Source organism: Ahaetulla prasina, chromosome 15 (assembly GCF_028640845.1).
Source record: "Ahaetulla prasina isolate Xishuangbanna chromosome 15, ASM2864084v1, whole genome shotgun sequence".
Classification (NCBI taxonomy): domain Eukaryota; kingdom Metazoa; phylum Chordata; class Lepidosauria; order Squamata; family Colubridae; genus Ahaetulla; species Ahaetulla prasina.
The window spans coordinates 12,962,102-12,977,070 of NC_080553.1; the positions used below are offsets into that span (position 1 = coordinate 12,962,102).

The window sequence follows — 14,969 nt, forward strand, 5'->3', positions numbered from 1 at the left end:
CTCTGTCTGTCTGTCTGTCTCACTCTTTCTCTCTTTTACTCCCTCTTTCTTTCGCTTTCTCCCTCTTTCTTTTTCTCTCTTTCTCCCTGTATCAGTCTCTCTCTGTCTCTCTCTCTCTCTCCCTCTGTCTGTCTGTCTGTCTCACTCTCCCTCTTACTCTTACTCTTTCTCTCTCTCTCTCTCTTTCTCTTTCTCCCTCTCTCCCTCTCTCCCTCTCTCTCTCCATATTACTCTTTATCTCTCTTTCTTTCTCTCTCTCTCTCCCCCTCTTTTTCTCCCTGTGTGTGTGTGTATGTGTGTGTGTGTTGCCTCTACATGTCTACATTGGGAGACAGGGCAGCAACTCAATCTTCGAAAAATATTTCCCTGTCGCTGTCTTTCCCATTACTCAGTTTTATGAAAGGAAAAAAAAACAAAAAACCAAGCACCCGTTTTTTCCATAAGTCAAAACACGGGCTTTGATTGCAGGCAAGTATGCGGTTGCGCATCTGTGTGTCTGAAGACCCTTTGGTGATGATGATGAAGAAGAAGAAGACGAAAACAATGTTGTGTAATCACTCTTTGAGCCATCTTGAGCAAATTGAGTTTGTCTAAAATCCACCCGAGCCTTTTAAGACTTCGGATGACTTGACGGTTTTGATGTTGCCGCATACTTTGGCGGGCCCCGCATGGAAGACGAGAACTTCTCTTTCAAAGGCCCCGTTGATGCCCTGTGAGGGAGAACAACAGTTGTTATGATCCAGAAAACTCTGACTGAACCCAATTAATCAACTTGGGCTTGATTTGAATCATGTGCTACGCTTGGTCACCTCTCTGATATTCTATCCTCATCCTTGCCCGGACTAAACCTTGATTGATGTCAACTCTGTGGCCCTATTCTCCTTTTTAAGTCTGTGGGATAGAACAACAATTCCTACATCAAAAAGTTGGATTCTTGGCTCCAGGCGGATCATTTTCACAAGAAGGGACCTGGGCGAGTCTAAAATTGCCAGGATATTTATGAGGGCATGAGAAAAAAAAAATGTGTCTTCCACTTCTCCAGTTCTTTCCTAGGTTTTACCCAAGGATCTCCGAGTTGTGCGATTCTGTTTCCATCCAGGACAAGAAATGAAAAATAAAATAGACCAAATTATAGGAAGTCTAAGAAAGGGGAAAATAATTACATTGTTGTCTCTGTTTTTCTTGGGAGGTGGGGGAGGAGGAGGAGGAGGAGGAGGAGGAGGAGGAGGAGGAGGAGGAGGAGGGAGGAGGAGGAGGAGGAGGAGGAGAGGAGGAAGGAGGAGGAGGAGGAGAGGAGGAGGAGGAGAGGAGGAAGGAGGAGGAGGAGAGGAGGAGGAAGAGGAGGAGAGGAGAAGAGGAGGAGGAGAAGAGGAGGAGGAGGAGGAAGGAGGTTCAAGTCCCACCAGGCCCAAGGTTGACTCAGCCTTCCATCCTTTATAAGGTAGGTAAAATGAGGACCCAGATTGTTGGGGGCAATAAGTTGACTTTGTATATAATATACAAATGGATGAAGACTATTGCTAACATAGTGTAAGCTGTCCTGAGTCTTCGGAGAAGGGCGGGATATAAATGCAAATTTTAAAAAAGGAGGAGGAGAGGAGGAGGAAGGAGGAAGAGAGGAGGGGGAGGAGGAGGAGGAGGAGGAGGAGGAGGAGGAGGAGGAGGAGGAGGAGGAGGAGGAGGAGGAGGAGGAGGAGAAGAAGAAGAAGAAGAAGAAGAAGAAGAAGAAGAAGAAGAAGAAGAAGAAGAAGAAGAAGAAGAAGAAGAAGAAGAAGAAGAAGAAGAAGAAGAAGAAGAAGAAATTTATTACACATTTTTGACTCAGTCTGATCTGATGCTGGAAAAAGATTGGGCAATTGCTGGCTTTGTTTGCAAAGAGAGGTTGCATTTACTGATTATCATAGTGTTATATCATTAAGTGTTAAATTGTACCCTATGACCACCATTTGTGTTGTAAATGTTGTACCTTGATGAAGGTATATTTTCTTTTATGTACACTGAGAGCAGATGCACCAAGACAAATTCCTTGTGTGTCCAATCACACTTGGCCAATAAAAATTCTATTCTATTCGGAGCTGGGGCACTACAAAATCCTGAACTTAATTCTGGGAGTGGTAAATGAACAAGAAATTTAAGAAACTGGGTCATGAGCTGCGGCACTGATTCTCTCCCTTGGCAACTTTAACGTATGTGGGACTTCAACTCCCAGAATTCCCCAGCCAGCTTGCTATTGTCATTAAAATTACAAAATCAGAACAGGTCAAAGGTATCCTAGACACTCATCCAACCTTTGCCGACTGCAGGATCCACGAATAATAAACCATCGTTATTACTCCAATTACTCTCCGAATAACATGTTCATCAGACGCTCAGGGGGTTTGTAAAAGGGAGACAATCCTTTTCTTATAATTTGGGGTAAGGTTTTGTGTTGGGTTTTAGTGAACCTTTTAGGGGAATTAAAGCTGCCAGTTTGAGTTTCTGGGGGTTTTCTTCTGCTGGTGAGTTTAAAAGTTTACGTATTTTATATTGTAAGCTACCCAGAGCCATTTAGGAGTGATTGGCATATGCATCCTGTAAAATAAATAAATAAAGCCAATAAGGCAGCCAGTAACTATTTTAAAAAGATACACACATTTAGTTCTATAAACTAAAGATTAAATTGAAAAGCTCTGCCAACCCAGGAGAGGATGTCCTACTTCAACCCCACGTGGAGCTAAATCGAAAGAGGGAGAGTGGGACCCCCATTGGATTAACTGTGAGAATGAGTTGAGAGAGAGTAAGAGGACAGGAGCATGGGGGTGGTGAGGAAGAAGAAAGAGGAGAAGTATCAGAGGTGAAGAAATACATGAATACATAACAGGGAGGGAGGGAGGGAGGGAGGGAAGGAAGGAAGGAAGGAAGGAAGGAAGGAAGGAAGGAAGGAAGGAAGGAAGGAAGGAAGGGAGGGAGGGAGGAAGGGAGGAAGATAGGGGGAGAGAGAAGGAAGGAAGAGAAATAGAGGAGGAAAGGAAGGAAGATAATAGGAGAGAGAAAGAAAGAAAGAAAAAGAAAGAAAGAAAGAAAGAAAGAAAGAGAAAGAAAGAAAGAAAGAAAGAAAGAAAGAAAGAAAGAAAGAAAGAAAGAGAAAGAGGGAGGGAGAGAGGGAGGGAGGGATGAAGGAAGGAAGATGATGGGGGAGAGAAGGAAGGGAAATGGAGGAGGAAAGGAAGGAAAGGAAGGAAGATGATAGAGAGAAAAGGAAGGAAGGAAGGAAGAAAGAAAGAAAGAAAGAAAGAAAGAAAGAAAGAAAGAAAGAAAGAAAGAAAGAAAGAAAGAAAGAAAGAGGGAGAGAGGGAGGGAGGGATGAAGGAAGGAAGATGATGGGGGGAGAAAAGGAAGGAAGGAAGGGAAATGGAGGAGGAAAGGAAGGAAGATGATAGGGAGAGAGAGAGAAGGAAGGAAGAAGTGAAAGAAAGAAGAAAGGAAAGAAAGAAAGAGGAAGAGGGAGGGAGGGATGAAGGAAGGCAGAAAGGAAGATGATAGGGGGAGAGAGAAGGAAGGAACGAAGAAAAGATAGAGAGAGGGAGGGAGAGTTGAAGGAAGGAAAGCAGGAAAGAAGGAAAGAAAAAGGACAAGGGGAGGGAGCGAAAAAGGAACAAAGGGTTATGTGTCCATTTTATTATAGAGTGACTTTTCTTACCGAAGTTTGTCTTTTTTTCCTTACTGAAGGCAGCTTATAAATGCAGAAAGTTGCCAGGGCCTGATCCTCAGACTCGAACGGAATAACAGACTAACAATAAGAATGCATTGTCTGAGCAGCCTTTAAAACCAAACCAGAATGAAAACTGAAAATCTAAAATGTCCTGCAGGGGAACTCCAGTTAACTAATATCTCAGAAAAAATCCTATTTCTTAAGGCCGGGCTTGGGCTCCATTCAGTCCAAGCCTGCCTTTAATTCCATTCCAGGACAGACTTAGTCACCAAGAGGTGAGGATGTCAGAAAACTTTCTGTCTTTCCTCTTGGTGGAATTCTTGGACGCGCGAAATGTCACGCAGCTGCCAACACGACACATCTGGAAACTTCACACTGAGCCATCCCAGGGGTGAAATCCAGCAAGGTTCTGACAGGTTCTGGAGAACCAGTAGTGGAAATTTTGAGTAGTTCGGAGAACTGGCAAATGCCACCTCTGGCTGGCCCCAGAGTGGGGTGGGAATGGAGATTTTACAGTAACCTTCCCCTGAGTGGGGAGGGAATGGGGATTTTGCAGTAACCTTCCCTTGGAGTGGGGAGGGAATGGGGATTTTGCAGTAACCTTCCCCTGCAGTGGGGTGGGGATGGAGATTTTGCAGTATCCTTCCCCTGCCATGCCCACCAAGGCATGCCCACCAAGGCATGCCACGCCTACCAAGACACACTGCTACAGAGTCCATTAAACTTAGAGCCTGACTCACTTTATCTCCATCACCAAAACAGCCGTCTCAGTTGGTACTCTACCCATCTGGTGGCAGTGAGTTCCCCAGCTCAAAGCAATTTTGGCCAGAGAACAAGACAATGCTAACTAACACTGGACTTCATTATTTTGCTGAGCTTGAGGCTGCAACAATAAGCTTTTTTCTCTTTTTCCATCAAAGGCTGTTGTTGCTTTGATGTGTGTGGCCAGCACAGATGCAAAAACTCCAGAGCCTTGGTTAGACCACACTTGGAATATTGCATCCAGTTATGGTTGCCACAATATAAAAACGATGTTGAGACTCCAGAAAGAATACAGAGAAGAGAAACAAAAATGATTACAATGCAGTGGCGGGCCACTGCTGGTTCAGAGCGGTTCAGATGAACCGGTAGTTGCCACCTACAGGTGGATCTGCTCACCCACCCGCCCTGGTGTTATGCCATCCTATTTAGCCATGCTTTTTAAGCCGTGCGCTGCTGTGGTTCGCCAGCAGCCTGCGGAGCTGGCAGCGGAGTTGAACAGTGAGGAGGCTGGCGAGGACGATGGGCCAGTCCTGGAGTCAGGGGAAGGCCCAGACGAGGGCTCTGTGTCGGAGGCAGAGATGAGACCAGGGCCATCTGGGAGTGATGCGCAGACTCCGGAGCATCCAGAGGCGGACAGCAGAGAGGCAGAGGAAGAGGAGGAGCCTGTTCCTAGTGCACGCATGCGAAGAGCTGCTAGAAGCCAAGAGCAGCTGAAGCAAAAAGGGCGACTCGGGAGATGATTGGCCCCTGCCATAAGGCTTAAAAGAGCAGCAATGAGCCGTTGGGTTCTTTGTGGAAAAGCAACGATGATTCCATTGCTTCTTGTCAGCGTCTCTTGAACTTTGTGGGGGTTTTGCCAAGAAAACCAACAAAGGTTGCTGATAAGGCCGTAGGACTGTTTATGAAGAATTTGTTTTGGACTCATCTGAGAATGAATTAATTCTCAGCTGTTTTAATAAAATAAAATTTCTCCAGGACTGAATTGTGTTTGGTAATCACGACTTGGGCTTGGTCACCACCACTCTTGGACTAAGAGACCTTCAAGGTTTCTTCTGTTGTTCTTGTTATATTCCTGTGAACTTTTGGCTCATTCTTCATGGCCAGGCTGAGAGCGAGGGTCCTCCTTCCTCCCCACCCCCCACCCCCGTGGCAAATCAAATAAATGTCCTCTGAAATCAGTCTCATTTATTTCCTAGAACAGCCTTTCAGATGCAAACGTGATGCATCGACTGGAATCCCCGAGAGGCATCGACAGCCTCAGTGCTCTGTCCGTAAAAAGGCAGCAGCCAGAAGCTGATGCCCGCTCGGCCAGCTTTTCAAAATGAAATTTACAAGTGTCCCAAGGACATTGTGGGGAAAGGCCAAGGGCGACGAGGAAGCAGAGGTGGACCAGGGAGCGGGGAGGGGTTCATAGCAATTCAATTAGAGCTTGGCCTTAGATGAGGCTGCGGGCGGGGGGGGGAAAGGGGAGGGTTAGGGTCTCCCCATCAACCGCTCTTCAGATTAAATAGATGGTAATATGGGCACGGAGGAATGGAAGGAAGATATCCTTTTCAAGGAATCCCAAGGAAGAGAAGAGCTGGAGGATTGGGGGAGATGGGGAGCTGAAGAGGGAACTGGGCAGGAGGCAATAAGAGAAGGTCTGGGAAAAGATGGGAAAGAAAAGAGAGGTAAAATTTAATGGAAGACTTCTCTCCCCCCCCCCCCGTATTTCATAATGGGAGGAGTGGTCTGAGTTAAAACTGAGGATGCTGGAAAAGTTGTGGGGGTGGGGGAGGAATGGAGAAAGACCAAAGAGAAATATGAAAGCAGGAAAATAATGGGGGGGAGGGAGGAAGAAAGAAAACAAGATAAGAAAAGAGGGAGGGAGGGAGGGAGGGAGGGAGGGAGGGAGGGAGGGAGGAGGAAAGAGAGGGAGAGATGGAGGGAGAGGAAGGAAGGTAGGGAAAGAAAGGGAGAGGGAGAGGAGAGGAGAGGGAGAAGGAGAAGGAAGGAAGGAAGGAAGGAAGGAAGGAAGGAAGGAAGGAAGGAAGGAAGGAAGGAAGGAAGGAAGGAAGGAAGGAAGGAAGAAGAAAAAAGAGAGGGGAGGGAGAGAGGGAGGAAAGAGAGGGAAAGAGAGGGAGGGAGAGGGAAGGAAGGAAGGGAAAGAAAGAGAGGGAGAGGGAGGGAGGGAGAAAGAAGGGAGGGAAGGAAGGAAGGAAAGAAAAATAAGAGGGAGGGAAGGAAGGAAGGAATTATAATTTTATTTCTTGTTAACTTGAAGGAGACTCCAAAGCAAAACACACAGAATCTCAGTCTGACTATCTACTTTCACGTGGAGCTACGATTGATTTATTTGGCAATTACCAGCCCAAAACACGCCAGCTGAATGGCCTGGCCTGTTTTTTCCGCTGGCAAAGAAGGAAGAAGTTGTGCTTTCCTGGTGGTGTCCAAGCAGATGTGGTGAGGTCATTACCCAAACCTTCCTCCGTCTGCTTTGAGCAGCATCATAACACCGACAAGTCCTGGAAAAGCTTCCTCGGGGATTGTGACCGTAGGCTGGGGCTGCCTGGCCCTCAAACACCTCGCTTTGACTTCTTCGCATCTTGTAAGGCTCCAGGGACATGTATCTCATTTTGAAGGATTGACATTAGGTAAAGGTAAAGGTTCCCCTCGCACATATGTGCTAGTCGTTCCCAACTCTAGGGGGCGGTGCTCATCTCCGTTTCAAAGCCGAAGAGCCAGCGTTGTCCGGAGACGTCTCCGTGGTCATGTGGCCGGCATGACTCAACGTCAAAGGCGCACGGAATGCTGTGACCTTCCCACCAAAGGTGGCCCCTATTTTTCTACTTGCATTTTTTTTTACGTGCTTTCGAACTGCTAGGTTGGCAGAAGTTGGGACAAGTCACGGGAGCTCACCCCGTTATGCGGCAGTAGGGATTCGAACAGCTAAACTACCGGGAATGACTAGCACATATGTGCTAGGGGAACCTTTTCCATATATATATATATCGTGGTGACCCAAACTGCATGCAATAGTCCAAGTGTGGCATGATCCATTATCCATTTGAGCAATCGTAAATTGTGAGTAAGATCCTCATCCAACTCCCCTGTTCAGAAGAAGAAGGCTTTCGCTGAACTCTTTTCGCTTGGAATTTCATTTCATTTCTTTCTCCTTTTTTTAAGTCATCTTTAACAAAGACCGTTGAGCACTGAGTTTATAAGAAGTTGTGGTTTACCTCTGAAGCAGGGCTGGGCTGCTGGTGGTTCGGGAGAACCTCTAGCTAAGATTCTGTGCCCCCAAATCCCACTCCTGGCTGGCCCTGCCCACCCGGCCCCACCCCTCCCAGGAGTCCCCAAACGGTCCATTTTGGATGCAGGTGAGTGCAGGGCGCGCGGGGAGGGAGAAAAACAGGCTGGAACTTCTAGAAGGTCAGAAATGGGCCCATTTCCAGCCTCCAGAGGGCCTCCAGACAGAGGTGGGTTTCAGCAGGTTCTGACCAGTTCTGGAGCACCGGTAGCGGAAATTTTGAGGAGTTCGGAGAACCGGTAGTAGAAATTCTGGCTGGCCCCGCCTCCATCTATTCTCTGCCTCCCGAGTCTCAGCTGATCGGGAGGAAATGGGGATTTTGCAGTAACCTTCCCCTGAAGTGGGGAAGGAATGGAGATTTTACAGTATCCTTCCCCTGGAGTGGGGAGGGAATGGAGATTTTACAGTATCCTTCCCCTGCCATGCCCACTAAGCCACGCCCACCAAGCCACACCCACAAAACCGGTAGTAAAAATATTTGAAACCCACCACTGTCTCCGGAGCGTGGGAAGGCCATTTTTGCCCATCCAGAGGCTCAAGAAAAGCCTCTGGAGTCTAGGGAGAGCAAAAAGGCCTCCCCCCACGGCATGGTGCAGGAGGCCGACTAGGCCACGCCCACTATGGCCACGCCCACCCAGCAACCGGGCAGAGAATCCCTGGCTAAAGGTTTCGAAGCCCAGCCCTGCTCCAAAGAGCCTTCAGCTACTGGAGCTAATCTACAGCCAAAGAACCATCCCATCCTAAATAGGAACAGAGAGAAATCAGTACACATTTAAAATAACTCATTTGGGTAATCTTTATTTCTTCTCGGAGGTTGACCCTGATGTGGTCAACCAGATATTTCCTGCAGAAGATGGAGGTGTCAATATCTTCCAAGAAACTCTCATGTGTTTCAAGAGCAATGTGCCCCGTTTATGAAGCATAATTAAAAAGATAACATCATCCACACCTTCCCAAATAAACTGCTAAAAATCTAAATCAAGTCCGGTACTCATAGCACATTGAGTTGGGAAGTGCGTAGTAGTATTTAAATCTATATTTCCCAACCTAAATTGGGTGGACTTGAATTCTCGGAATCTCACCAACTTTAAAGAGGCAGAGATTAAGAAACATGACGTATAGGGTTGACCGGCCAGCATTAAATATAAAAGCAATTCATGTCTCCACCTAAAATTAGCATTGAAATTTCTAGGTACAAAAAAATATGTTATCTAGAGTCTGAGAAAGACTGAGGGCAAAAGAATAGAATAGAATAAAAATTGGAAGGGACCTTCGAGGTCTTCTAGTCCAACCCCTGCCCAGGCAGGAAACCCTACAGCACTTCAGACAAATGGTTATCCAATCTCTTTAAAACTTCCAGTGTTGGAACATTCACAACTTCTGCTGGCAAGTTGTTCCATTTATTGATTGTTCTAACCGTGATGAAATTTCTCCTTAGTTCTAAGTTGCTTCTCTCCTTGATTTGTTTCCACCTGTTGCTTCTTGTCCTGCCCTCAGGTGCTTTGGAGAATAGATTGAGCCCCTCTTCTTTGTGGCAGCTCCTGAGATATTGGATCACTGCTATCATGTCTCCCCTAGTCCTTCTTTTCATTAAACTAGACATACCCAGTTCCTGCAACCGTTCTTCATATGTTTTAGCCTCCTGTCCCCTCATCGTCTTGGTTGCTCTTCTCTGCACTCTTTCTAGAGTCTCCACACCCTTTTTACATCGTGGCAACCAAAACTGAATGCCGTATCCCAAGTGTGGCCTTACCAAGGTCTTATAAAGAGGTATTAACACTTCACGTGATCTTGATTCTATCCCTTCTGTTGATGCAGCCCAGAACTGCTGGGTTCGTATTTAAATGGTTGTCCACTAGGACTCCAAGATCCCTCTCACAGTTACTACTATTGAGCAAAGTACCACGTATACGGTACTTGTGCATTTTGTTTGGGGTTTTTTGCCTAAATGTAGAACCTTACTTTTTTCACTGTTGAATTTCGTTTTGCTAGATAGCGCCCAATGTTAGATAGCGGCCAAACAAGAAGGGGCCGACAGAGAACGAGGTGTTTGGGTCAGTGGTGGGTTGCTCCTGGTTCTTTCCGGTTCTTTAGAACCAGTAGTAAAAGCGGCAAGAGGCTCCGCCCACCTACCCAGACGTCATAATTAATGATCTGCGCATGAATGGAGAAACTGAAGCAGTCGACATGAGCTTCAATGGGCTCCAAAGCAGCGGTCACCAACTGGTGGTCCATGGACCACTGGTGGTCCAGGAGAAAATTTTGGTGGTCCACAGAAAAATTATTTGCATTTTTTATATTGCACTAAATCAGGGGTCCTCAAACTACGGCCCCTGGGACAGATACGTGCAATGAACGTTTGTGTTGCTGCAGAGAGTCTCCCCCCTTGGGGTCTTTTTGTGCAGGTCGGAGGGGGGCAGAAATTCTGACTTGGGGTCTGCTTCGGCCTCCTGGTGTGGAAATTTGGGCAAAGGCTGGAGGGAAGTGCCACTGATGGCAAAGAGCCGGAGGGCCTCGTTCCAGTGGGACTGCATCATGGCCTGGAACTGACTGACCATCTCAGCCAGATGAGCCTCCAGGTGCCAGTACCTGGCCTTGCACTCCCGCAGGTCTTGCTTCTGCTTGGAAAGTCTATGCTCCCAGTCCTCAGTAAAGTGCTTCTGCTAAGCCTCCTTCTCAGTCAGATCCAATTTGAACTGAGCTGTTTTGCCAACTCTTTCTCGTGGTCGCTGCTTAGCTCCAACAACTGCTTCCTGTTGGGTCCCTAAGGAGCCCGGGTGGGGAGGCGAGGAGGGGCTGGGAGGGGAGGGGTGAGTAGACGCTGGTGAGGTGCCCCTTGACGTGAGTGACATCAAGTTGGCCACACCCAACCAGTCACATGACCACCTAGCCACGCCCACCCAGCTGGTCATTAGGTAGCTCATATTTAGTGGTCCCTGAGGTCCGAAAGGTTGGAGACCCCTGCTCCAGAGGATGGTAGAGGACAGGAAGGCCTGGAGGAACGTTGTCCATGGGTCGGACACTACTTCGCAACTAACAACAACAATAACGTTCAGTTGAATTTCATGGAGGTAAAGACGGTGATGAGATGGCAGATGGGAATGCAAGGTTGCTAAGGACCAGGAAAAACAAAACAGAGGAGTCCTCTTTGAAGGTGCAGGACAAGAACGGGCACATAGATTCGCCCTTTCAGCTGAAAAACTTGGACTGGCTCCTGTTGAAAAGATGCCACGCATATATACGCACACCTTCCAAAACGAGGAGGCCTTCTGCCAAGGCCCCCCACCTCCCACGCCAAAAATTTCACACTCAGAAGAGACGGACTGGGTTTCCCAATTTCATGCCTGGGCTACTCAAAACAAAAACAAAAACTGCAAGGTGTGAACATCCACCTGTTCGGGCAGAGAACGGCAAGGAAAGGAGACCATGGAGGGTGGGAATTATGTTTGCAGGTGAATTTAGGGGTGACTCGATTTCTCAGAAGTTCCTGGGGTTAATATTGTGACCCAGGCCCAAGTAGGTAGGGTCACAATATTAGACTGTGAAAAAACAAACAAACTTTATTCGAACAGCTGAGAAATACTTCATTCCCAGCGTAGTTCAACTAAATTAAAGCAAATTCCTCCCAAGACAGCTCACAGAACTGGCAGTAAAAAAATTTGGATTTCACCACTGGAACACAGTCATAAACAGAGCCACTCTGGACATGCTTATACCCATGTTTTCCCCGAAAATAAGACCCTGTTTTATATTTTTTTTTGAACCCCGAAATAAGTGCTTGGCCTTATTTTCAGTCTTATTATTTTGGTGTGTATGGAGCAAGACGGGGCTTGTTGTGTCTGCGCCCACCGAGCCGGGCCCCCTGCCAGAAAGTGACTTGGAAAGTGAGGGGGAAAGGCCATCAGGACTTACCTCGGGAGCACCGGCTTCCCTGGCTCAGCTCCAGGAGCCAGAAGCAGGCCAGGTGGAGGAGATAACAAGGCCTCTATCCCCTGACTCTTCCCCCCCCCCAGGCCACGCCTCCAGACCCGGCTGATGGCAATCAGGCCTGGCTGGACCCTAGGTTTCATAGGCAGGAGAGGCGGGAACAACAGAAAGAGGGGTGGGGCAGGCCTAGGAAGTGCTGAGTCATGGAGCCACACCCCACAGGATATAAAACCAGTGAGGGCTGCTATGCCTCTTCATAGCAGGCAAAATCAACTGCTTAACTAGAGCTGAAGTACTGTTTGTTCCTGGGTGACTCATCGGCATCAAGGGAGATAACAGAGTCACCTGGCAGACGCTCGCTAGTTTGCTGCCAGAGCTGATAGTGCCAGCTAATTAAGCCTTCGCTCGGATGGAGGCGAAGGGGGACAGAACAAGGCTCCTCTTGCTGTCTTACTTGATTTCCAGCTCTGTCTCCCTAACCAGAGGAGGCGTTTAAATATTTTCGGGGAGGGCTTATTTTCGGGGAGGGCTTATTTTTAGCGCATGCGTTCAAAAGTCTGATGGGCTTATTATCCAGGGAGGTCTTATTTTTGGGGAAACACGGTAGAACTGCATAAACCTTTTGGGAGGTTGATGGGCTATCAAAAAATGATGGACGATGATGATTTTCCAGCAAACAGAGACATGTTTTGCATTAAGAATAATCACGGTATTGTTCTTATAATGCAATGGGCAGAATGTTCCAGAGATACAATCAATCTGGGCTCCCGAGAGCATGAATGAGAACGGCATGTCATAAATAAATATCTTTAAAAAAAAAAAAAAAACGGCTCCATCTGAAAGCGGTTTGCACGTTACTATATACTGACAGCATTCCTAATCATCTGGAAATTAATAGCTTACAGAAATAGATTGGCGAAATCAGAGGCTTCCTCCGGAGACGAAGAGATCCCTTGATCACAGAATCCGATCTTAGCTCATTTCACTCTTTGGAGGAATATTTTTTTCAATTCCTTTGTGGATCGCAGAGCGGACCGGGTGACCATTAAGGTGGGTTCTTGCAAGCAAGCGGAATGCGGAGAATTTTTTTAGAGAGAGTTTAGAAATTTATCGAACTTCGAGATGGGAAATATTCAAAAAGCCACAATATCCTGTTTAGGTTGGGAAATGAGACAATTGTGTTGACAAGGAAGGTGGGGGAGATTGAAGGACCATTTCTGGAGTTTTGACATGGAGAATCTACCTAGGCCAGGGGTCGGCAACCTTAAACACTCAAAGAGCCACAAAGGTCCTAACCGGAAGCCACATTCCCCGCCCCCCCCCGCCCCGGTTTTTTTTTTATTATTTGCATTTATATCCCACCCTTCTCCGAAGACTCAGGGCGGCTTACACTATGTCAAGCAATAGTCTTCATCCATTTGTATATTATATACAAAGTCAACTTTTATTGCCCCCAACAATCTGGGTCCTCATTTTACCTACCTTATAAAGGATGGAAGGCTGAGTCAACCTTGGGCCTGGTGGGACTTGAACTTGCAGTAATTGCAAGCAGCTGTGTTAATAACAGACTGTCTTATCAGTTTGAGCCACCAGAGGTTCAATTCTGGAGCCATCCAGAAGTCCGGTTTCCCCCTCCCCCACCATAGAGTCTCCTCCTAGAGCAGCATCCCTTTTCCTCTACCTGTCCTAACCGACAGCCCTATTAATTGTGGAGCCAACTGGAAAACCTGCCCCTTGCTATAGAGGCTCCTCCTGGTGCACCATGCTTACCTCCCCCAACTGGAAACACCTCTCAAAATTGTGGTGCTGACCAGTGACAGGGAGTCGCAGGAGAGGGATGAAAGAGTCACATGCAGCTCCAGAGCCACATGCGGCTCCAGAGCCACAGGTTACTGACCCCTGACCTAGGCATTCTGAATGGGTCTAGGACAACTCACCGTGGCCGTCTCACATTGGCCAACTTGCCGCAGGACAACTCACCACGGGAGAAGTTGCGATGGGACAATTAAAAACAGGATAAGTCAAGAGAGGGACAAATGAATTGCAATGAGCCTTGTCTTGCTTTGGGTTTGAACCTTCTCAAGTTAGAAGCCCTCGAGGTGAGCTACTTTGTCCCTCTTTTGAATGACCCTGAATTTAATTGTCTCATGGCGAGGTGGACACAAGATCCCCCTCCAGGGGAAGAATACTGCAAAATCTCCATTCCCTCCCCACTACGGGTTCTCCAGAACCTGTTAGAACCTGCTGGATTTCATCCTTGGCGCCCAGGTGCCACACTGTTCACAGATTGATTTGACATTTTTTAAAAAAAATTAAAAAATAGAAAACTTGAAAGGAAGGAAGGAAGGAAGGAAGGAAGGAAGGAAGGAAGGAAGGAAGGAAGGAAGGAAGGAAGGAAGGAAGAAAAAAGATAAGAAAAGAGAGAGAGAAGGAAGGGAGGAAAGAAAGGAAGGGAGGGAGGGAGGGAGGAAAGAAAGGGAGGGAGTGAGGGAAGGAAGGAAGGAAGGAAGGAAGAAAAAAGATAAGAAAAGAAAGAGATAAGGAAGGGAGGAAAGAAAGGAAGGAAGGAGGGAGGGAGGGAGAAGGAAAGGGAGGGAGGGAGGGAGGAAGGAAGGAAGGAAGGAGAGGGAGGGAGGAAGGAGAGGGAGGGAGGGAGAAGGAAAGGGAGGGAGGGAGGGAGGAAGGAAGGAAGGAAGGAAGGAGGGAGGGAGGAAGGGAAGGAGGAAGGAAGGAAGGAAGGAAGGAAGGAAGGAAGGAAGGAAGGAAGGAAGGAGGGAAGGAAGGAAGGAAGGAAGGAAGAAAAAAGATAAGAAAAGAGAGAGAGAAGGAAGGAAGGAAGAAAGGAAGAAAGGAAGGAAGGGAGGAAGGAAGGAAGGAAGGAAGGAAGGAAGGAAGGAAGGAAGGAAGGAAGGAGGGAAGGAAGGAAGGAAGGAAGGAAGAAAAAAGATAAGAAAAGAGAGAGAGAAGGAAGGGAGGAAAGAAAGGAAGGGAGGGAGGGAGGAAAGGAAGGAAGGAAGGAAGGAAGGAAGGAAGGAAGGAAGGAAGGAAGGAAGGAAGGAAGGAAGGAAGGAAGGAAGGAAGGAAGGAAGGAAGACAGCCGGTGCGTAGTGAGAACTGGAACTGAAACTAACCCTGGCTCAGTTAAAGAAGGTTTTTCCTCTGGATAAAGTCTATATAGAATCCACCCCAGGGATGAACCCTCAGCAGGCAGAATCCCTGTCTCTCATTTCCATCCGCTCTTGCCTAGTGCATTTTCTCAAGCGTCTCTCCTGGGTCTCAAAGACTGGGAAAAAACTGCGG

At 47.4% G+C, this 14,969-nt stretch overlaps 1 long non-coding RNA gene across 1 annotated transcript in view; it reads right to left on the minus strand.

Moving 5' to 3' along the window:
* Positions 1-226: 226 nt before the first annotated feature.
* Positions 227-14,969, minus strand: part of LOC131185736 (uncharacterized) — a 69,427-nt gene continuing 54,684 nt past the window's right edge. The window contains exon 3 of the long non-coding RNA XR_009152216.1: positions 227-710. This is a non-coding gene — a long non-coding RNA (uncharacterized LOC131185736). The remainder of the gene's footprint in view (positions 711-14,969) is intronic.